The 23,493-nt window shown below is 40.3% G+C and overlaps 1 pseudogene; it reads right to left on the reverse strand.

Moving 5' to 3' along the window:
- Positions 1-17,653: 17,653 nt before the first annotated feature.
- On the reverse strand, positions 17,654-18,514 carry LOC123464987 (annotated as a pseudogene).
- Positions 18,515-23,493: the final 4,979 nt, after the last annotated feature.

Here is a 23,493-nt window from a genome sequence, read left to right on the forward strand (position 1 = left end):
CATTTGAATGCAGAGTTTCAAAGACTAGCAAGGAGAGATAGGAAAGCCTTCCTCAGTGATCAATGCAAAGAAATAGAGGAAAACAATAGAATGGGAAAGACTAGAGAACTCTTCAAGAAAATCAGAGATACCAAGGGAACATTTCATGCAAAGATGGGCACAATGAAGGACAGAAATGGTATGGACCTAACAGAAGTAGACAATACTAAGACGAGGTGGCAAGAATAAACAGAAGAACTCTACCAAAAAAATCTTAACGACCCAGATAACCACGATGGTGTGATCACTCACCTAGAGCCAGACATCCTGGACTGTGAAGTGAGGTTGGACTTAGGAAGCATCACTATGAACAAAGCTAGTGGAGGTGATGGAATTCTAGCTGAACTATTTCAAATCCTAAAAGATGATGCTGTGAAAGTGCTGCACTCAATATGCCAGCAAATTTGGAAAACTCAGCAGTGGCCACAAGACTGGAAAAGGTCAGTTTTCATTCCAATCCCAAAGAAAGGCAATGTCAAAGAATGTTAAAACTGCCACACAATTGCACTCATCTCACATGCTAGCAAAGTAATGCTCAAAATTTCCCAAGCTAGACTTCAACAATACATGAACTGAGAACTTCCAGATGTTCAAACTGGATTTAGAAAAGGCAGAGGAACCAGAGATCAAATTGCCAACATCCATTGGATCATGGAAAAAGGAAGAGAATTCCAGAAAAACATCTATTTCTGCTTCTTGACCATGCTAAAGCCTTTTGACTGTGTGGATAACAACAAACTGGAAAATTCTTAAAGAGATTACCTGCCTCCTGAGAAATCTGTACGCAGGTCAAGAAGCAACAGTTAGAAGCAAACATGGCACAATACACTGGTTCCAATTTGGGAAAGGAGTACGTCAAGGCTGTATATTGTCACCCTGCTTATTTAACATATATGCAGAGTACATCACGAGAAATGCCAGACTGGATGAAGCATAAGCTGAAATCAAGATTGCCGGGAGAAATATCAATAACCTCAGATGTGCAGTTGACACCACCCTAATGGCAGAAAGTGAAGAGGAACTAAAGATCCTCTTGATGAAAGTGAAAGAGGAGAGTAAAAAAGTTGGCTTGAAACTCAACATTCAAAAAGCAAAGATCATGGCATCTGATCCCATCACTTCATGGCAAATAGATGGGGAAACAGTGGAACAGTGAGATACTTTATTTTCTTGGGCTCCAAAATCACTGCAGATGGTGACTGCAGCCATGAAATTAAAAACCGCTTGCTGCTTAGAAGAAAAGCTATGACAAACCTAGACAGCATACTAAAGAGCAGACATTCCTTTGCCAACAAAGGTTTATCTAGTCAAAGCTATGGTTTTTCCAGTAGCCATGTATGGATGTGAGAGTTGGACTATAAAGAAAGCTGAGCGCTGAAGAATTGATGCTTTTGAACTGTGGTGTTGGAGAAGACTCTTGAGAGTCCCTTGGACTGCAAGGAGATCAAACCAGTCCATCCTAAAGGAAATTAGTCCTGAATATTCATTGGAAGGACTGATGCTGAAGCTGAAACTCCAATACTTTGGCCACCTGATGTGAACAACTGACTCATTTAAAAGACCCTGATGCTGGGAAAGATTGAAGGCAGGAGGAGAAGGAATGACAGAGGATAAGATGGTTGGATGGCATCACCGACTCGATAGACATGAGTTTGAGCAAGCTCCAGAAGTTGGTGATGGACAGAGAAACCTGGCATGTTGCAGTCCATGGGGTTGTAAAGAGTTGGACATGACTGAGTGACTGAACTGAATTGAACTGATCTGCATAGTCTGAATGACATCAGACCCAGATTTCATTTTAAAGTAGTGATAAGCTGATATTACAGTAGATGCCTGACAGAAGCAAAGAAAATCTTCCCTGTGTAATTCATGTAAAACATTGATTTCAGCTCTTCCTGTGCCTAGTATTGTCATGACTCCTGGTCCTGAAGTACACAGCAGCTCCAAATCCCTTGATGCTGGACATCCTAACTGATGTTTTTGCCTTCATGCATCCACTGGGCCCTCTCATCTTTTTACTAAGGAACAGACTCAGGTGTGTCAGAGCAGGACAGAAAGTAAAGACGATCTGCCCACATGGTTCCTTAAGATTGAGGACATTCTGATGTAAGGTACCCTGCCAGTTTCATGGATGTCATTGACATTGACAAGAGTGGTGGGAATTTCCATTTGATCTGTGACCCAAATTGTTCATTATATTGGGCCTGAGGAGGCCACATATAAATTCTGTGAAACGAGGAGGATCTTTTTGAGTATCTTCTGAATTGATTTGCAGTTCAACCAAATCAATTTGCTATTTCATCAAGTATGTATGTTGACAGGGAGTGCTAATCTGGGACAAATTGATGACATCACCTGTACACACATGCACACACGTACACACAAAGAGAGAAAGAACCTGACTCAAATGACTTGTGTGTAAGAAGCCAACAGCAATAGTTTTATCAAAAAGCAATAATTCATCATATTCATCATTGGAGGAAAGAGCAAACCATGGACTTCCCTGTGCCTAAGAAAGAGTACTTGCCTCATCATGACTGAAGACAGAGACTATTAGCCAAACAGAGCAATAGGTGAAATGATTTCCAGAGCAGAGAAGTGGAGAGCTCCTTGTGGCTAATTAAAGATGCATTAGCCTGGAGGAGAAAACAAAAATAAACCTTTATTTTCAGGGAATTTCCACCAAAGGGGCATGCAGTCACGATTTTTAAAAAATTACTAAGACACATGAAGAAACAAGCCCAAATAAACAAAAGGCACCAGGAAAAAAGTGTAAAAAACTGAAGTATCAGACTCCCAAGATTGATATTAGAATTACTAGACTACAAAACAAGAATATTTATCTATTTAAACTTAAGCTCCCTGAATGAAAATGAGAATCTTAAAATCACAGCGTTGAACAACAACAACAAAAAGCAAGTCCCAAATCAGTAAAATAGATAAATTAATGTTAATCTACTTATACCACAAATATCATAGAGCAATTTTAAAAAATGAATTAGAGATATGCATATAAAGATGGGGGAATCTCAGAAATGAAATGATGAGTGAGAAAAACTTTAAAAAATACATATGAGTTCTTTTATATAAGTTCCAAGACCTGGAAAAAATAAATAATTAAATATTCTATTATTTAGAGATACAGTATATATTATAAAACTATTTTTGAAAGTAGCTGGTAATTTATAATCCAGAATGTTGGTTTCATATAGATGGAAAGGAGAGGTAAAAGCTCAGAGAGGGGGCACAGTGGCTTAGAAGATTTTTGGGTTGTGTTTTATTTCTTATGGAGAAGGGAAAGGCTACCCACTCCAGTGTTCTGGCCTGGAGAAGTCTATGGACTGTATAGTCCATGGGGTCACAAAGAGTCGGACACGACTGAGCGACTTTCACTTCACTTCACTTATTTCTTAAGCCAGGAGGTTTAACATATTTGGTTTTATTAACATTATTTAAGTATATGAGTATAGTTTATTCATTATTTTGTATGAATGAATTTTTTTTAATTAAAAAAATATTTAAAAAAGATTTATTTGAATTTCTTGTGTACTAAATCACAACATTGTAAAGCAATTATAAGCCAATATAAAAAAAATACGTATCAGAACAACTGGAAAAAAAATTCTTGCTAGGAAGGACTGCATAGAAAAAAAACCATTCTGTTTCTGGAAAGACAAAATATCAAATAGGTCCATCTAGTGGTGAATTAGAGAATCTCAAAAATAAGGATATTCCAGCTGAAGAAATACACTGGAGATAAGGCTTTTACTCAAAAATATCATTCGAAAACCATGTACACAAGTAGAAAAAAAAATTATTAATTGAGTAAATAACTCTTTGATTTCAGATGCGTGGTAAAATTCTTTGGTTTGTCTCTAACTGGTTGAAAGATTAAAAATCAAGCTTAGGTAATTTGCAAGGCTCCAGCCTCCTTTAAGCTTCCTGAAGGAGGAAATGGCAACCCACTCCAATATTCTTGCCTGGAAAATCCCATGGAAAGAGGAGCCTAGTGGGCTCAGTCCACAGGGTCGCAGAGTCAGACACGACTGAACCGACGTAACACAGCACACCCAAGGCCTCCCCTTGCGGGCATCTTTCCCCCCTCACTTCAGGTGCTTTCCTCCCCAGGTCTCCGTCATTGCAGGTGGATTCTTTACCATCTGAGCCACCAGGGAAGCCCACTTATATGTATGAACACATCACTAAATAAAAATGAGCAAAGGACAGAAATATGCTCGCATTCAGAGACATAACTTTGCCAACAAAGGTTCGTCTAGTCAAGGCTATGGTTTTTCCTGTGGTCATGTATGGATGGGAGAGTTGGACTGTGAAAAAGGCTGAGCGCTGAAGAATTGATGCTTTTGAACTGTGGTGTTGGAGAAGACTCTTGAGAGTCCCTTGGACTGCAAGGAGATCCAACCAGTCCATTCTGAAGGAGATCAGCCCTGGGATTTCTTTGGAAGGAATGATGCTAAAGCTGAAACTCCAGTACTTTGGCCACCTCATGCGAAGAGTTGACTGATTGGAAAAGACTCTGATGCTGGGAGGGATTGGGGGCAAGAGGAGAAGGGGACGACAGAGGATGAGATAGCTGGATGGCATCACTGACTCGATGGACGTGAGTCTGAGTGAACTCCGGGAGTTGGTGATGGACAGGGAGGCCTGGCGTGCTGCGATTCATGGGGTCAGAAAGAGTCGGACACGACTGAGCGACTGATCTGATATGTTGTTTTATATATATATATATATATATATATATATATATAGAATATCTGGGGAAGGACATGCAAGAAACTGACAAACCTTTAGGGAGGGGGACTCTGGCGAAATTAAGTGAGAAAGGAACTTAATTTGGTTGTTTACTGTCTGTTTATTGATACTGATTTGGTTTTGTTATAATGTGCTTGTGTGACTTCCTCATACCAATTTTAAAGAGAAAAGAGTGTGTGTTCTATATGTGGAGATGCTGTGTTGTGCTTAGTCGCTCAGTCGTGTCTGAGTCTTTGCTACCCTGTGGATTGTAGCCCACAAAGGCTCCTCTGTCTACGGGAATTCTCCAGACAAGAATGCTGAATGGGTTGCCATGCCCTCCCCTTCAAAGGATCTGCCCGACCCAGGGATCGAACCCAGGTCTCCGTCATTGCCGGTGGATTGTTTACCGTCTGAGCCACCAGGGAAGCCCTATGGAGATGTTACACACTGATAAATAACTTCCTGCAGATAAAGAGCATTGATGCTTTCTAATGAATGTTATGTGTTCGTGGTTATGCACCAATGCTGTGGTGTAAGACAGCTTTAATTTCTCAGGGGAATGGGCTTACCTGGATGGAAGACAAATCTCTCCTGCCTGTCTTTGGACATATTGATTGCCCATAATATTTAGCTACAGCCTTTAGCTGTAAATGATTTACCTGACAACGGACATATTTTCCCAATTATGTTGAAAAAAATCAGTTTGTACTTTTTCTGGATGGATGTTCAAACCTCAGTACTCTATAAACTGCCTGAAATCTAACAGTGATCTCAGACTGGCACTTGACCTTTGCAAAGATCTACTTTGGACACTAATTGGGAGAAACACTGTAATTCATTTTGTATAGCAAACTCCCAAATGAACGTGCAGTCAAGTATCACTTCAGCCAAAGCACGAGTGTTTTCTGAGCAGATCTCTTCTAGTGGATGCAAGGCTTGTTTCCTCAGCACTCACTCTCCTTTCCCATTGTGTGGCAGCAGTGAGCTTTGAGGAACTGACCCGAGTTCCGTTGATGGGCTCTGGTTAGGAATCCAGGGGTTGCTTTAAGGACCTACCGTTGCATGAGGGGATGTAAATTGGCCCCCAGAGACTGAAAAGAAAGACTCCATTGGTTGGCTTAGCGAGAGGCAATTTCTGTCATCTGCTGGATGTAAATAAAGAAATCAGTGGGTCTTACTGTAACCAGCAGCTGTCTCACAACCCAGAGAGGGAACCAGACGTAGAATGATACAGACCCTGTGCTTACAGAGTAAAGAGAAAGAACCTATATTCTTGATGACACAAGTGAGTCACTTAAACAGCCAACCCTGGAGCCTGCCCCATCTCTAGACTTGGTCTAAATGCCAACTGGTCAGTTTTTCATTTCTTGAATCAAATGGGGTGGGTTGGTTTCTCTATTACTTTCAATTGGAAGCATCGTAGTGTGTATTTCAGTAGAACAGTAAGAAAACCCCTCCATATAGAAATTACAGTATCTAGGCTAGATCTTGAATACCCTTCTCAGGATGAAATTCTTGAATATTTTGATTATAGAAATGTAAAAGGACTACCCTGGTGGTCCAGTGGTTAAGAATCTGCCTTGCAAGGCAGTGGACATGGATTCGATTTCTGGTTTAGAAGGATCGCACATGCCAGGAGCAACTAAGCCCATGCACCACAACTACTGAGCCCATGTGCTGCAACTACTGAAGCCCGTATGCCTAGAGCCTGTGCTCCTCAACAAGAGAAGCCACTGCAATGAGAAGCCCGAGCACCTCAACTAGAGAGCAGCCTCCACACTCTGCAACTAGAGAAAAGACCACGCAGCAGCAAAGACCCAGCACAGCCAAAAATAAAAAAATAATTGAATCATTAAAAAAAAACCCACTGAAGTTTGGTGTCTGTGTATCACCATTTATTGAGCAGACTTCACTTTCACTTGTCACTTTCATGCACTGGAGAAGGAAATGGCAACCCACTCCAGTGTTCTTGCCTGGAGAACCCCAGGGACGGAGGAGCCTGGTGGGCTGCCGTCTATGGGGTCATGCAGAGCCAGATATGACTGAAGTGACTTAGCAGCAGCAGCAGCTATGAAGCAGACACTTTATTTCCGAATCTCATAATCATTCGGCAAGTTAAGTACTTTTCAGTTTCGAGAATCTGGGTTCAGATGCTCGCTGAGATGAAGTCACTTATTCAAGGCAGCATAGCCAGTGAGTGATGGAGCTGAGCCTTGACCTTCTCCCGGTACTGTGCCTGCCACACCCAGGGCCTGCCTGCTCAAACAGAAAAGCCTTTGCTATCACATTCTGTGATTTCTGCATCTTTACCTCAACTGCCCCGGGTACCACCACCAGGGCTGGGGGTCTCCAGATCTAAGGGCTTCCCATCCGAAGTCAGGCTAGTAGCTTATGATGTGGTCTGTCATGGAAAGCTCTGCTAGAGAAGAGACGAATGATCTAAATTCTCACTCTTATTTGTTTCATTTTAGAAATAGTGAGCAAACCAGGCAGTTGTTAGGGAAAGAAGCTGGGAGAATGTGAGACAAAGCTGGAGGGCATTTAATTATACTCTCAAGAACATGCGAACTAGGTAAGACAGAACTAGACTGCTAGGTCACCCAAGCCAGAAAGACTGAAGTGGATTCAACTCAGACAGAAAAAAAATCAAAATCTGAAGTAAAGGGAAATAGCTGTCAACCACACTAAATTCTGCAAACAGTGCCTGTATCTGCAAAATCATGCTCATTATGTCCTCTAGTCCATGATCTGCAGGCTCCTCCCTTAACTCCAGCCAAGCAAACAATTTGTGTGCATGGGTACACTGTGCTGGTGATCAGTATTGCCTTTCAGCTTCAAATTCAGCCTTTTGCCTGAACACGTAAGTACATGATGCTGTCCCCTTCTTGGAAAGCATTTTCGCTTGTCCAGCTTATTCCTTTGCACCCTAAAAAATGACACAAGAGAAAATTCCTCTGAGAAACTTCTAATGATCTTCTCCATTGAACTGTGTCCACATGAGCACAGCTCCAGGGAAACCCTCTTGGCTACATAACAGCTTTATATCAGGAGAAGTTAGTCTGAGTAATGATCAGATGTGAAGTGAGCAGAAAACCGAAGAGAAGATTAAGTAGCAGGTGTAACAAGGACTGACTCAGGAGTCAAACTAGTACCAACCCCTAAATATGCTAGAGAGAAATGCTCCCTCAAGAAAGGGAGGCATTAGCAGATGCAAGCTAGCCTGCACAGGATAGATAAACGACAAGGTCCTGCTGTAATGCACAGGGAACTATATTCAATAGCCTGTGATCTACAGTTACCAGGACATGGAAGCAACCTAGATGTCCATCGATAGAGGAATGGATAAAAATGATGTGGTGCGTACATACAATGGAATATTACTCAGCCCTAAAAAGGAATGGATTTGAGTCAGTTCTAGTGAGGTGGATGAACCTAGAGCCTGTTATACAGAGTGGAGTAAGTCAGAAAGAGAAAAACAAATATCATATATTTACACATATATATGGAATCTAGAAAAAATGGTACTAATGAACCTATTTGGAGGGGAGGAATAGAGACACAGACATAGAGAATGGACTTGTGGACACAGTAGGGGAAGCAGAAGGCGGGATGAATTAAGAAAGTAGCATTGACATGTATATATTACCATATGTAAAGCAGATAGCTAGTGGCAAGCTGCTATATAACACAGGGAGAGTAGCCTGGCGCTCTGTGTTGACCTAGATGGGTGGCCTGGGGGAGGCGAGGGAGGCGCACCAGGGAGGGGAGATATATATATATAATTATGGTTGATTCACATTGTTGTATGGCAGAAACCAACACAGCATTGTAGAGCAATTTTTTTTCCCAATTAAAAAAAAAACTATGTATTTGAAATAAACAAAACAGCAGTGTTATTAAACTATTATTTTAAGTAAAAAAAAAAATTCTGTGATAAACCATAATGGAAAAGAATATATAAAAATGAATGTATGTATATGTATAACTGAATCACTTTGCTGTACAACAGAAATTAATGCAACTTCGTAAATCAACTATAGTTCAATCAAAAAAATAAATTAAAAAAATAAAAACAGAGCCAGACAAGTGGATTAAAATTATTCACACAGGGACTTCCCTGGTGGTCGAGTGGCTAAGACTTCATCCTTCCAATGTAGAGGGCCTGGGTTCAATCCCTGGCCAGGAACTGGATCCCACATGCCGCAACTAAGACCTGGCACAGCTAAATAAATAAAATAAGCAAATACATGTTTAAAAAAAATCCTTATAAAAAAAATTTCACATATCCTAATCCTACCTCCTGAGTTAGATATATTTATACATATATATTTATAACATTATTATATTTTCATTTTATTATGTTTTATTTCATATACATTATTTTACTTTATTCCATATATTATATTTTCATATATATGTATATATAATTGAAAGTTTGAAGCCGACAGACTTTTTATTCACTTGTAACTAAGGTAAAATGGATCTGATTCTAAATTAATGAGAATGATACACTATAATAGCAATTTGTATTACAAACTGTTCTTGAGGCAACCATCTGTACTACACAAATAAATTTGTCTCCGAAACTGCAAGGCAACACTTTCCCAGAGTCCTACAGAGAATCCAGATGCAAATTTTCCTGGCTTGCTGCCTTTGCTTTATCTATTTGGCCTACCAGTTTGTGAACAAATTTATATATAAAATTTTAAAAGCTGGCTCAGGCCCCGAGAGTGAGGTGGAACAATAACAACAGTAATGTGTATTTGTGTAAGTAGAACGTTTATCCTAAATGATCAGATCATTTCAAAACACCCTCCCATTCATTTATACCCATTTATCCAAAGCAGGGAAAGTATAAATAAATATTTTAATAGCATCATTTGGTAAGAAGTATGCCAGTGATCTACATTGGTTTGAACCAGACATGGGTGTTGTATAATTTGTATGTCCCTAGGGAATTATACTCTTGCCTGGAAAATCCTAAGGACAGAGGAGCCTGGTGGGCTGCAGTCCATGGGGTCGCTAAGAGTTGGACACGACTGAGCGACTTCCCTTTCACTTTTCACTTTCACACATTGGAGAAGGAAATGGCAACCCACTCCAGTGTTCTTGCCTGGAGAATCCCAGGGACGGGGGAGCCTGGTGGGCTGCTGTCTATGGGGTCGCCTAGAGTCGGACACGACTGAAGTGACTTAGCAGCAGCAGCAGCAGCAGGGAATAGTACTTTAAATTCAGAAATGTTGTTTAATACTGACATTAGGGGATTTGGGAATGAGATCCCATTAAGTTGTATTTCTTCATCTACCATGCCTAAGATCTATGAAACACTGATCTCAGAACTAGAAATAAAATCGTAAGGCTCAAACTTTATAATTTAAGAAATTTACAGTTTAATTATTCTCCTGGTGACTCAGTTGGTTAAGAATATGCCTACAATGCAGGAGACTCAGGTTCAGTCCCCTGGGGAAGGAAATGACAACCCACTCCAGTATTCTTGCCTGGGAAATACAATGAACAGAGGAGCCTGGAGGGCTACACTTCATGTGGTCACAAGAGTCAGAGTCGACTTGGAGATTAAACCACCACCACCACCACCCAGGTTTATTGAGATATAACTGACACATAACATTGTGTAAGTTTAAGGTATACAACGTCATGATTTGATGTGCATATATATTGCAAAATGTTAACCACAATAAGGTTAAGTAGTCTTGTCTGAAAAGTCCCATGGATGGAGGAGCCTGGTAGGCTGCAGTCCATGGGGTTGCTAAGAGTCGGACACGATTAAGCGACTTCACTTTCACTTTTCACTTTCATGCATTGGAGAAAGAAATGGCAACCCACTCCAGTGTTTGCCTGGAGAATCCCAGGGACAGGGGAGCCTGGTGGGCTGCTGTCTATGGGGTCACACAGAGTCGGACACGACTGATTCGACTTAGCAGCAGCAGCACATCCTTCACCTCACACAATTACCACTGCTGTTTTTGTGAAAACATTTAATATCTAACCTTATCACTTCTCCCTTTCAAGTATACAATACACTGTTGTTAACTCTAGTCACCACACTGTTTATTAAATCTCTCAAACTTATTTCTCTTATGAAGTTTGTACTCAAATTTCTGAATTTGAAGTTAGTACTCTTTGACCAACATCTTTTTCCCCATCCCCAACCCCTGGAAATAGTTCTATCCTTTGTGTCTATGAGTTCAGCTTTTTTAGAGTTAACTATTAATATAAGTGAGATCATATAGCATTTGACTTCCTCTATTTTATTTATCATAATGCCCCCAAAGTCCATTTATGTTGTCAAGAATGGCAAGCATTCCTTCTTTTTAAAGGCTGAATAAACATTCTGTGTGCGTATCTATTGTTGTTGTTGTTCAGTCGTTAAGTCGTGTCTGCTCTTTGGGACCCTGTGGACTGGTTGTCCTGGCCTCCATTCCCTCCTGAAGTTTGCTTAAATTCCTATCCATTGAGTCAGTGATGCCATCCAACCATCTCATCTTTTGTCAAATATTGATTCCATTTTCACTTGTTAGAGAACATTTTTTTTTTTGCTTCTCCCCCGCCCTTATAAAAAATATCAAGTCCCTATTTTATTTATTTAGCTGTGCTGGGCCTTACTCGTGGCACGTGGGATCTTCAGTCTTTGATGTGGTGTGTGAAATCTTTAGTTGTGGTGTGCAATCTCTTATTTGCAGAATGTGGGATCTAGTTCCCTGACCAGGGATTAACCCCAGGCCCCGTGTGTTCGGAGCGTGGAGTCTTAGCCACTGGACCACCAGGGCATGCCCCCGCTTTACAGGGCGTCGTTAATTTCTGCTACACAGCGAAGTGAATCAGCTATACTATGCATATACCCCTTCTTTTTTGGATTTCCTTCCCATTCAGTCACCACAGAGCACTGAGTTGAGTTCCCTGTGCTATACAGTACCTTCTCTTTAGTTATCTATTTTACCCATAGAATCAGTGGTGTACATGCATCAATCCCAATCACCCAATTCTTCCCACCCCCACCCCCATGGTTTTTTATGAAGTTATATCTAAGAACTCCAGCAGGAGTAAGCATGGGTGGGGATTTCTGTCCCAGACTCCCTCTGACTGAGGGATTGCCCTCCCCGCCATGGTCTGCCCATCCCCCACATTCCACCCACACTGCGGGAAACAGACCACCAGCTCTTGGATTTGACAAGTATATCTTTCTAATAGGAGAGGCCCAACTCTTCCTCAGCTTCAGTGCTAAAAGCCCCTGGGTTGGGACTTTTCATGCAGATTGGGTAGAGACTCCTGAAAAGATGAGGCATAGCCAACAGCAGGCAGTAAGAGGATAGGAGCACGTCCACAGTGCGATGAGCATTGTGTCCAAACATGGAGAGAGGGACACGGAGAGGATGGTAGACCAAGCACGGTTTATTTGTCAAGTATGTTAGCATTTGGGGAATCTGGGAAGAGGCATAAGATTTATCTCCTAAGGCATCAGAGAATTTTTTGAACTATTTTTAAACCTTTTTGTAAGTCTGAAATTATTCCAAAACAAATGTTTAGCAGATTTTGTGATATGTGGTTTGTTTTTTTTCCACCAGAATAAAAATGTAAAATAAAATGTTTTGAAAGTGGCATCTGAAGCCTGTAAGCTTCGGTTTCCTTGGGGCATGTCACTCCCACTGCCTGCACTTGACTTTGCACACGGACGTTGATGAGCCAGCCTCCCACAGGTCTTTCAGACTGGGGAGGATATTGAGCACAGGGTCTAGGGATTTGATGTTATTTTAAGTCATCAAGCAGGTCATTGGAGGTTTTGAACAGTTCAGCAATATTATTTTGAAAAAGAACTCTATGTGGAGGACAATTTGGAAGGAGAATGACTCTAGGGAGATTTAACTAAGGACCATGGAAAGGAGAAACATGAGCTAAATTTTAATGGAAGGATCGACAAATTTGGCTACTGCTGGTGATACCATTAATGGAAACAGAAGAGACACTGGATGTGTTTGGAGATATGTAAACATAGAGAGCTACTCAGTGTTATAAACAGTGCCAGAGAGAAAGTAGAATCATTTTATGGAAAAAGGCATGAATAAAATCATAAATTTTATGAGTAACTATGTAAGGGAGGATTTCTAAACATGACATCAGAGAAACCTCGGACAACCAAATTTTAAATTGTGTAGATTTTTAAAACCTTCTCACACAAATTAAAAAGTGAATAACCTGAGAATAAACTTTGCAATGTACATGTATATTTATATTTAAGATAAATCCTCAATATCTTATAAATCCATAGTAAAAGACAAACTCCCAATTATAAAATTAATTGATAGCCAATTCACGGAGAAAACATACCTATGGCTGAAAGGAGGAAGGAAGTTCAGCCTCATTAATAATCAGAAAAATTAAATTAGAAGAATTTGTGTTCCACCCATGAAATTGCAAAAATTCAAAAATGATGTAAGGGGCTTCCCTGGTGGCTCAGTGGTACAGAATCTGCCTGCCAATGCAGGAGACCAAGTTTGACCCCTAACCCAGGAAGATTCCACATGCTGCAACCAGGCCCGTGCACCACAACGATTGAGCCTGTGCTCCAGACCCTGGGAGCCGCAACCACTGAGCCCATGTGCTGCAATTACTGAAGCCCATGCACCCGAGGACCTGTGCTCTGCAACAAGAGGAACCCATGCACCACAACCAAGGAGTACCCCTACTCTCTGCAACTGGATAAAAGCCCGCTCAGCAATGAAGACCCAGCACAGACGAAAATAAAATAGAATTAAATAAATTTACTTTAAAAAATGATAGTAAGCCAGGGAGTTTGAGAAGTAATGTGAAGAAACAGACGGTCACATACATGATTGGTGGGAGCAGAAATCTTTTTGGAGGAAATGTACATATCCATTATCCAGCACGTTCCTTTGTAGGAATCAATCCAGAGTATGTAATCTTGAGTATACAGTAATTTATCTACAAGAATATTCATTAAAGTGTTGAAAATAATATAATTTAAAGCCACCTAAATGTACAAATTAGGAGATTGCTTAAATAAATTGTGGTAATAAAATGCTTAGTAGCCATTACAAATATTATTTTGGATGTATGTCATAAGGACAAAGAGCTATTCAGTAAGAAAAAAACCCCAAATTCATGTATATTGTAATTATATTAAAATTTTTAATATCATTGAGGTATATGTATATTGTAATCTTATTAAAAATTGAAAGATAAAACTCTGGAAATACACATATCAAAAAATTACTAGAATTGTTTGTAAAGGTCAGGTATGGATATTATATCTTTCCTTCTTGTTTTCTTACTGCATTTTCTAATGTTGTGCAAACGGTTTTTTCAAGTCACCTGTTGAAAGTGTACAATCCAGTAGTTTTCAACATATTCACAGAGCTGTGCAGTCCTCACCACAATTGAGAACATTTTCATCACTTCAAGTTCAAACCCATTGGCAATCACTCTCCATTTCCCCTCAGCCTCACCAACCATTACTCTACTTTTTGTCTCTGTAGATTTGATTATTCTGGACATTTCCTACTAAAGGAATTATATAGTATGTAGCCTTTTGTGACTTATCATGTTTTCAGGGTTTGCTCATGTTGTAGCATGCTTAAGTACTTCATTCCTTTCAAATACTGAATAATATTTCATTGTAGGGATATATCATATTTTATTTTTTTATTCATCAGTGGAAAGACATTTGGATTGTTTCCATTTTTTTTTTGGCTATTATGAATAACACTGCTGTTATTTAGTGAACAAAGTTTTGTGTGGACATGTGCTTCCAATACTTTTGGATGTATACTTAGGAGCAGAATTGCTGGGTCGTATGTTAGTTCTGTGTTTAACATTTTGAGGAACTGCCAGAATGTTTTCCAAAGGTGCTACACCATTTTACATTCCCACAGTCGTGTATGAGTTTTCCAATTTTTCATTTAATATAAATTTATTTTAATTGGAGGCTAATTACTTTACAATATTGTATTGGTTTTGCCATACATCAACATGAATCCACCATGGGTGTACACCTGGCATCGCCGACTTGATGGACATGAGTTTGAGCAAGCTCTGGGAGTTGGTGATGGACAGGGAACCCTGGTGTGCTGCAGTCTATGGGGTTGCAAAGAGTCGGACATGACTGAGAGACTAAAGTGAACTTATATTAAGCTTTGAACTTGGAGAATGTAAGCCATCCAACTTTGTTATTTTTTTGTCGGATCGTTTTGGCAGTCTAGATCCCTTGCATATTCTTATGTATCAATACTTTAGGATCAACTTCTCAATTTCTTGGGGGGAAAGGGCAGCTGGAATTTTGAAAAGGATTGCATTTTGATTCCGTGGATCAGTTTGGAAAATCCTTCCACCTGTAGTGGATTTAATGGTGGTCCCAAAAGGATATATTACGTCCTAAACTCTGGAACCTGTGAATGTGAATTTTTTCTGGAAGTTGACTCTTTATAGATGTAATTGTTTCAAAATAAGATCATCCTGGATTTACAGTAAGCCCTAAATCCAATGACAGTTGTTCTTATAAGATAAAGGTAGAGGGAGATTTTAAGACTTAGACACACAGAGGAGAAGTCCATATAAAGATGGAGGCAGAGATGGGAATCATGAAACCCAAATCAACAGGTGCCTGCAGCCACCAGAAGCTGGAACAGGCAAGGAAAGATTCTGAGGGAGCACATCCTTGATGACACCTTGAGTTCAGACTCCTGACCTTCACAACTGTGGGAGAGAATAGATTTCTGTTGTTTTAGGCTACCCGCTCTGTGGTCATCTGTTACAGCAGCTGTGAGAAACTCGAGTTAATCTGTGTGCTGTGCTCAGTCGAGTCTGACTCTTTGTGACCCCATGGACTGTAGCCCAACGGGCTCCTCTGTCCATGGGGTTTCCCAGGCAAGAATACTGGAGTGGGTTGCCATTCCCTTCTCCAGGGGATCTTCCCAACCCAGGATGAAACCTGTGGTCTCCTGCATCTCCTGCATTGGCAGGTGGGTTATTTTACCACTAGCGCCACCTGGGAAACCCATACACAATCTAAACATCATTAAATCTTCCAACCCATGAACCTGGTTTGTGTTTCCATTTATTTAGATCTTTAATTTCACTCAATAATGTTTTACAGTTTTCAGTGTATTTGTCTTTCACTTCTTTTGTTAAATTTATTCCTGAGGCTTTTGTTCTATTGATGCTATTGTAAATAAACTTTAAAATTTTTTATTCTTGGATTGTATGGAAATACAGTTGTTTCTCATGTCTGCAGCCTTGTTGAACCTGATTACTAGCTCCAATTGGTTTTCTGTATATATGGATTTCTAATAAATCCATAAGGTTTTATAAATATAAAATCATGACATCTGCAAATAGAAATACTTTTGCTTCTTCCTTTCTTGCCGGGGGCCTTCCTTACAATGGTACATGTAAGTGGTCAGAACATATGCACTACTTATGCTCTATTATGCAGCTACATGGCCCTCTAGATTCCCACGAATATGTCCGATTAATTGCAAAGCCCCACATAAATATCTTATTCCTTAACTTTTTATTTACCCCCAGGTTTTGGTTATCCTATTGCATCTTGCATGAATATCAGCCCCTTTTGCTACTTTCAGTGGTTGCCAGGCTGCTGTGTGTATGTGTGTGTGTGTGTGTGTGTTAATTTTTTGGTTGTTGTTAAATATTTATTCTATTTATTTATTTGTTTGGCTGTGCTGGGTCTTATTTGCAGCATGTGGGATCTTCTATCTTCACTGAAGCGTATAGGATCTTGTTCCCTGACCAGAGATCAAACCCAGGCCCCCTGCATTGGGAGTGTGGAGTCTTAGCCATTGGACCACCAGAAAATTTCCCCAGGCTGCAGTTTTTAACTGTGATTGTGGGCTATTGATATTCGTGATTATCATATAGTGAGAGGAGGGATGAGAATAGGGCAAATTAAAAATGCCACAAGGCTCATTGTTCTTTACCAAACTCAGACTTTTTTCTTGAAAAAAAAAAAAAAAAAAAGTTCCCTGACGGCTTATAGCCTTTGATTAATTTCCAGGGTTCCAAAAAGTTGATCATGACAGTTTTTGCCAGCCTCGTTTCTTTATAGAGTAGAGAATTTTTAGAGGTCCTGAGCCTGGCGGGCTACAGTCTGTGGAGTCTCAAAGAGTTGGACTCGACTGAAGAGACAGCATGCATGCATGCGTTCTGTATTTTTATTAGTATCACCCTTATAGTCTTCTTAAGCTTAGATTTTAAAACTTAACTCCTAACAATATTTCCGGTGTTTTGTTAATAAATCTTGAGGAAAATGGATAATTTATTTCTAGATTTAATTCATTTCATACATAAATAAAACTCTCAAGTTGATAGTGACATGCAGCCACATTGTCACTCGTTGTCAAATGTGTTTTAAGTACTGAGAAAAAGGTCTATATACAAAGTACTGAGAAAGAGTACACTGTATACAAAGAATGTGGATGTAGATGTTCCAAAAGCCAAATATTTTACTGTGCAATGAAGTGCTGATGGAAAGGCAGTGAGGTTACGATGAATTTGACTTGCATCCTGATTCTGTAAGTGACCTATACGGCTAGGTTCTGCATGTAAATATCAGCTTGAGGAGAGGTTTATTTATGCATTAAATGAATTAACTCAAGAAATAAATTACCCACCTTCCTCAAGATTTATTAATAAAACATTGGGAATATTGTTAGGAATTGAGGTGGCTTGGATGGCTATGCTAAAGATGATTGAGGAATATTTTGCTCTGGGAAATTCAGCTCCCAGCTCCCCGAAGCATTTGAAGTCCACCTCTCAGTATTTTTTATATAGTGAAAAGTTTTATATTTGGAATTAGCCAGCTGGACTCAGTTTAGATGATCCTAATTTTGTTGGCAACATCCAAAGCGTCATAGTCAGGAGCCAGTTGCACATATGCCTTCTTCTCTCCATCAGTCCTGATCAGGGTGTCGACCTTTGTCGTGTCAAGGCCATTGCTGTTCTTCTGTCGCAAAGCTGTGTCTGACTCTTTGCAGCCCTGTGGACTGCAGCACACCAGGCTCAATGGCGTAGAGCTTCTTTTAAAAATATTTCTTAATTGGTGGAAAATTGCTTTACAATATTGTGTTGGTTTCTGCCACACAACAATGCGAATCAGTCATAATTATATATGTATCGTCCCCCTCTTGAGCCTCACTCCCCTCCCCCGCCCACCCCTCTAGGTCATCACAGAGCGCCAGGCTGGGCTCCCTGTGCTGTACAGCAACTTCCCGCTAATGAACCCCTAGAGAACAGACTTGCGGACTCAGCTGGGGGTGAGACAAACTGAGAAAGTAGCACTGACATACAGACATTAGCACGCGCACAGTAGGTGGCATGGAGCTTCTCCACAGCCTGACTAGTTTGGTGCTTGTTGGCCCTGACGTTCACTATGAACACCAGTGTGGTGTTGTCGTCTCTGCTCCTCGTGGCTGACTCAGTGGTGAGGGGGACTTCATGATGGCAGTGATCAAGCCGGTTTCTCCCAGGGGTGCCCTTCCAAGGATATTTGGGCTGCCTCCTGAGCCACAGTGCTTTGGGCCAGTGGACGGTGGGTGATGCTCAGATCTTCTTTTTCTGTGGTTGTGGACATCTTTCCAAAGCAGTCTGTGGAGGGCTTTACTGGCCTTCCAAGCCTTTGCTTTGGCTTTGACTCTGGAAGGGCATCAGCTTCCTCCTTTGCCTTTGGCCCCATCTTCGTGAAAAACAGTCTCTTGCTTTTTAATTGTTGTGTTTTCTTGCTTTTCCAACAAATGACTTTACCACTCATACAACCAAATCTCTCAGACATTTATGTTTCTTTGCCAGACTATGAGCTTTCAGATATTTTAGATTCTTTAAAAGGTGTACTAGGTCACACCATCCCCTGGCCGGTAGATAATTAAAATCAGCACCGAACAGCAATATACACCCTCTAAAGCAACGATCAGTTCTCAGCCTTTATGCTGCCGTGACACTCTTGATGAATGCTTTCCTTATGTGGGAAACATTCTCAAGGGCACATTCATATTTGGACAAACATCTCAAATTTGGAAGTCATGCATTGTGGTAATTTGTAATCATCAGAACAGTTAACTGCCCATCTGTAGCAGAGGCTCTTTGTGACCCACGGCAGAGATAAACTTGGGCTGTAAGGCAGGACAGTCCCAGCATTCTGGCTACAATGTCACTCCCTTGTCTCCTAGAATTCATAGATGTATATATTTATAGGAATATATACACATGTGCGTGTGTATTAGTTGCTCAGTTGTGTCCAACTCTTTGCAACCCCGTGGACTGTAGCCTGCCAGGCTTCTCTGTCCATGGGATTCTCCAGGCAGGAATACTGGAGTGGGTAGCCTATCCCCTCTCCAATATACACACATACATGCATATTAAAGTAAATCTTTTGGAAATTTCAGTACTTTAGCTAAAAACAACTTAACATCTTGTTTTGGTTCATAGTCTGTGCAGCCAGATTGTGTAGGACAGAATCTGATTTCATTATGTGCTAGCAGCGTGATCCTCTGGCAAGTTAACCTCTGTCCTTCAGCATCGTCATCCATCAAGTGGACATAATGGTGCCTGTGTCATAAGGCCACTGTGAGGACACCTGAGATCACGTATATAAAGGACCAAATCTGCTTCTTATGGTGGACACTCTTTTGTTTGCAACAGATCACTCTGACTCACCTTGCACTTGATTGCTTAAAATGATTTAGAGTTACATAAATCAGAGTTATGTAACTCTTAAAAGGTTTAGAGTTACATAAATAAAACTACTGGGCTTCCCAGGTGGGTCAGTGGTAAAGAATCCGCCTGCAAAGCAGGAGACGCAGGTTCGATCTCTGGGTCAGGAAGATTCTCTGGAGAAGGAAATGACAGCTCATATCAGTATTCTTGCCTGAGAAATCCCATGGACAGAGGAGCCTGACGGGTTACAGCCCATGGGGGTCACAAAAGAGTCAGACACAACTTAACGACTAAACAACAACAAATACTAAACATTGAGTAAGTTTTTCTACTCATTCAGGACGTGTCAGTATCTGGAAGCCTTTTTGGTCTTAGAGATGGAATCCTTTATCACATGAAATCACATGAAGAACCCCGGTGCAGAAACCAGTAACAAACAGATGCTCTGTTTGCACTGGGAGGTCTGTGCAAATAGATGGGAGGTCAGATGGGAGGTCAGACGGGAGGTCAGACGGGAGGTCAGACGGGAGGTCAGATGAGAGGTCTGCAGCCCCATCTTTTCTGTCTGCGGCAGCACTTGCAGAGTCATAAGGAATTCTAGGCATCCAAGGAAGACAGTTGGAAATCCTGTAGTCTGGTCATGCTCTTGCAATACCAATGTTCTCTTTGTTGGCAACATGTGAGTATATAAAATGAAGTCCAATGTCCAACCTAGCTTGTATGTCATTTTTTCTTTTTAATTTATTAATTTTTTTTGGCTGCACTGGGCCTTAGTTGTGGCATGCGGTATCCTCTTGCTGTGATTTGGGGGATCTGTTAGTTGTGGCATGTGGGATTTAGTTCCCTTACCAGGTGGCTCAGGTGTTCCCTGGTGGCTCAGAGGATAAAGCATCTGCCTGCCATGTGAGAGACTCGGGTTCGATCCCTGGGTTGGGAAGATCCCCTGGAGAAGGCAAAGGCACCCACTCCAGTACTCTTGCCAGGAGAATCCCGTGGACAGAGGAGCCTGGCGGGCTACAGTCCATGGGGTCGCAAAGAGTCGGGCATGACTGAGCGAGTTCAATGTTCACCAGGTAACGAACCCAGGGTTCCTGAAGTGGGAGCACAGATTATTAGCCACTGGATCAGGGAAGTTCCTACCTTGTATATCTTGGAAAAAAAAAAAAAATCAGCCTAGAAGGTGACCCTTCTGCATTATGAAAGGCTGTGAGCTTAATTAGCAATTTCATCAGTGTATGTGTTTAGGAAATTATCTGCCTTGGGAGTTCAGTACACCCATTTGGAGAGTAAAACTTTATAGAGTGGTGACTTTCAAGCTTTAAAAAACATCAGTTATTACCTGAAGGCCTTGTTAAATCACAGATTTCTGGGCCCCACTACCAGAGTTTCTGATTTGGTAGGACTTGGATAGCATCTGAAAATGTGCTGTTATTTTTTTTTTTAACAATTTGATATAATTCAGATACTATATTATGAATCCTTTCAAGGTGTACCATTCAATGGTTTTTAGTATATCTATAGAGTTTTGCAACCATCACCACAATCAATTTTAGAATCAATTTTTATCACCCCCAAAGAAGCCTTGTATCCATTAGCAGTCACTCCCAGTCTCCTTCCAACCTTCAGCCCTAGGCAACCACAAATTTGCTTTGTCTCTACAGATTTGTCTGTTTGGGACATTTCATATAATATGTGGTCTCTTTCAAAAAAAAGTTTTATTATAAGTTGAGTTACAATATTATGTTCATTTCTACTGTATAGCAAAGTTATTGTTATTTATATATATGTATGTGTGTATATACATACACACACATTCTTTTTCATATCCTTTTCCATTACAGTTCATCACAGGATAATTCCCTGTGCTATACAGTAGGAGCTTGTTGTTTATCCATTCTATGTATACCAGTTTGCATCTGCTAATCTCAGACTCCCAATGTAACCCTCTCCTACACTCTCCCCCTTGGCAACCACCAGTCTATCTCTGTGCCCCTACTTCTGCTTCTGTTTCATTTGTGTCATAGTTTGGATTCCACATATAAGTGGTATCATGTGGTATTTGTCTTTCTCTTTCTGACTTACTGTAGTTCGTATGACAATCTCTAGGTCCATCCATGTTGCTGCAAAACGGCATTATTTCATTCTTTTCCATGGTTGAGTAGTATTCTCTCTCTGTATGTGTGATGTATTTATATATATATATATATATATATATATATATATATATATGCTGCCCAGGTGGCTCAGTGATAAAGAATCTGCCTGCCAATGCAGGAGACGCATATATATATATATATATATATATATATATATATATATATATATACATATATGTGAAAAAGTGAAACTGTTAGTTGCTCAGTTATGTCCAGCTCTTGGCAACCCACATGGACTGTAGCCTGCCAGACTCCGCTATCCATGGAATTCTCCAGGCAAGAATACTGGAGTGGGTAGCCATTCTCTTCTCTAGGGGATCTTTCCTACCCAGAGGTCAAATCCAGGTCTCCCACATTGCAGGCAGATTCTTTACCATCTGAGCCACCAGGGAAGCCATGTACATATATGGTACTGTGGTGTGTATATATACACACATACACCATGACTTCTTTATTCATTTGTTAATGGACATTTCAGTTGCTTGCACGTCTTGGCTATTACCAGCAGTGCTACAGTGAACATCGACGTACATGGATCTTTTTGAATTATGGTTTTCTCTGGATATATGCCCAAGAGTGGGATTGCTGGATCAGAACGTCCATACTGCTGTCCATAGTGGCTGCACCAACTTACCTTCCTACTAACAGCTTAGGAAGGTTGCCTTGAAAATGTGCATTTCTAACAAGTTCTGGGTGATGCTGCTGCTGGTCTGGGGCCACTTTGAAAACCATTATTATTAGAGAGGAGAATAAGTGGAGTGGTTGGTTACTCCACAACACCAGGGATTCACTGTTGATGAAACAATCTATATTCACTGCCATCTTGTGAAATTTTGAGATTTAATTTAACATTTATTTATTGAATTTCTACTATGGACCAAACAAACACTATGCTAAATGTTGAGAGTAAAATAGCTTAACTGTACTGTATCTTCTTGAGAAGAATTACATTTAAGTGCAGGACAGACCAGTAAGCAGGCAATTATAATATAGTGTGAAAAGCCCTCTAATAGAGCTAAGTACTAGGTGCTAGGGAACCTGCCACATCTTTGGGCTCAGAGAAGGCTTTCTCAAGAAGACGACACCTATATTCAAAATAAAAAATACACTCTCACTTAGAAGACAAGCTAAGGACGGTTTGGTAGGTTTTAGGTTGTATTTGCTTGTGCTTAACTTTTGTTGTTGCTTTGTGGTTAACTTTTATATAACAAAATAATCTTGTCATTGAGTCTAAAGTTCAGTTCTGTCTTTTTATATTTACTATTCCAAGAACTAAGACAAATTTCTGGCAAGCCACGGAAGCATGACCTTTTGTACAAGCAGATGTGGAAAGGAGAATTCTTGTTTCCAATGCTTGAGCAGCAAGAACAGTAATGAGAGAAGTTCCTATAAGTGGGTTTTCATTTCTGTTCTTTTTAAAGTGTAATTAGAATGACTGGCCTATCGTGTGGGTTATCATATTTGCTGGTAAACAACTTATTGATATGTTTCTTTTGAAATACTTGGTAAGAGTGATTAAAATGCATGAGACTATGTTTTCTGGAATGAATCATTCAGGCATCATTTTTCACTGGTGGGCACTGAATTAGAAAAGTGAGAGCTTGCATAACTTAAATATATTTATACGTATTTTATATGGTATTTCTTTCTGTAAGAGGATTTTTTTCATGCCTCATAAACCTTTTCTAACACCGATAATTTAAATTATTTTATATGACATTCATTTTAGAGAATGAGGTATAGAAAAATAAAAGCCGTTTCTTGGTCAGTGCCTCCTGACCCTTGGGGTGTCATTGTGTCCTTGGCTTCCTCAAACCCTTTCTCAATTTTTAATTTAGATGGAAAA

Source organism: Bubalus bubalis, chromosome 16 (genome assembly GCF_019923935.1).
Source record: "Bubalus bubalis isolate 160015118507 breed Murrah chromosome 16, NDDB_SH_1, whole genome shotgun sequence".
NCBI lineage: Eukaryota > Metazoa > Chordata > Mammalia > Artiodactyla > Bovidae > Bubalus > Bubalus bubalis.